Source organism: Sinocyclocheilus rhinocerous, unplaced genomic scaffold (genome assembly GCF_001515625.1).
Source record: "Sinocyclocheilus rhinocerous isolate Xijiao unplaced genomic scaffold, SAMN03320098_v1.1 scaffold473, whole genome shotgun sequence".
Taxonomy (NCBI): domain Eukaryota; kingdom Metazoa; phylum Chordata; class Actinopteri; order Cypriniformes; family Cyprinidae; genus Sinocyclocheilus; species Sinocyclocheilus rhinocerous.
Window position 1 is genome coordinate 421,606 of NW_015643184.1, and position 1,808 is coordinate 423,413.

The window sequence follows — 1,808 nt, forward strand, 5'->3', positions numbered from 1 at the left end:
CGATGAGCTTTGTAAAAATCGACGTGTTTCAGAAAGGCGGGGCATAGAGGAGAAACAATAATGTACAGTATGTGGAAAATAATGTGTTTTTTTAACCTTAAACCGCATAAACACATTTCATTACACCAAATACAGAAAATAATGTTCTTTTTTAGCAACGTCATATGACCCCTTTAAGAGTCATTTTTTGAGCTGCAGAAGTGGTTTACAGCTGGGGTGCACTAGGGAACACCTTACCGGTGTATAAACACGACCTACTTCATATGTTCTACCCTCACCTCTCTTCTCCAGCTTCCAAATCGTCTCATCCGCCTCCTTCTGCTTCCCACGGTACATGCTCTTTAGTTCGTCAATCTCGCCATACTTGCAGTCCAAAATCTGAGAAAACAAACACAAACCAGGTTTTACGTTTTTTGAAGAAAATGTGGCTGTCGTTGTGTCTGGTTGTCATGGTGTTGCTGTGCAGTTTCTAAGCTGTTCGGAACAGTTGTTAGGCTGCTATGCGGTTACTAGTGTACTCTAGGTGATTTATGGTCTCTGGATATGGCTCAGTGTAATTCTGTGGGATTTTTGCCTGTTTTATCATCTACCAGGTGAAAATTAAAAACGCAATCACTTAGTAGATGAACAGGTACTATTCATGTCACAAATAGTGCATGACGAGTTCCTAAGTTTAAAGCTTAGGGTTTGTTGAGGCCGTGACACACCAGACCATCACTGATCATCTGTCAGCTGAGTGTTTCTGGTGTGTTCTGCACTAGTTGGACCACATTGTACATATACAGTTTGTACTGTATATCCACAGTCCTAGTTTCTGTTTTTGAATGACGAATACAGACTACTGCCACCTGCTTGCATGGAAAGTTATTTTCTCTCATGCACGCTTAAAACTTATGTGCCAGTTGGTCGTTGGCTGCAGTCTTTACGTTGTGTTCAAGTGCAACATTTTGGCCAAGACACCAATCAACATGAGGTGTCAACACTGTTGGCTTTCATCATAGCTAGTTCTTTGATGTCGGTTTGGTGTGTCACAGCTTTTAGAGGTTTGTTCAGATCACTAACCCCAAGTGTGAGCAATAGTAATAATGATGCCTGCATTAGCAAACAACTGTACAAACAAGAAGCATTCATGACCCTAAGAGGACGGATGACAGAACATTTATGTTCCAGACTTTCCAGCTAATCTAGAGCCATAAATAAATTTCAGTGGGAACAGAGTTTAAATAGAGGTTTGTAGTGCTTCCATATGACAAGCTAATGCTGGCTGCAGATTACAGACGATAATGTTCTTATTCACAAGCATGACCATGAAGGAACTCGCCCTCTCCTGCGTCACTGAATGCAGGAATTTGCTGCTTTGAAGCCGACGTTTAGCGGATGGGGGTTTGAGGGTGGTGGGCAAGATCCCCATTTTTGGCCCATGTGTTAGGCTTTTTGCTTAAGTATATTATCTGTAACAGTAGCGTAAGCTTAAAGCAGAGGATGATAAACCAGTATGAATCTCATATTATGCTCTGGGAAAGAAGACCACTCCAGGAGACTTAATCATGACCCCGCTGACAAGTAAGGCAAGGCAAGCAAGTTTATTTATATAGCACATTTCATACACAATGGTAATTCAAAGTGCTTTACATAAAAGAAAATAAAATAATAATAAAAAAATAATCACAACAATAAAACAAGGAATTTAAAAACTTTGAAAATGATTTAAAAATTGATTTAAGAGGTTTAAAATGAATTTAAAACAGTTAAAGGGGTCATATAATGCGATTTCAAGTTTTCCTTTCTCTTTGGAGTGTTACAAGCTC

At 39.6% G+C, this 1,808-nt stretch overlaps 1 pseudogene; it reads right to left on the reverse strand.

The window, feature by feature from the left end:
* Positions 1 to 1,808, reverse strand: part of LOC107757088 (centrosomal protein of 112 kDa-like) — a 95,589-nt pseudogene that overhangs the window by 72,609 nt on the left and 21,172 nt on the right.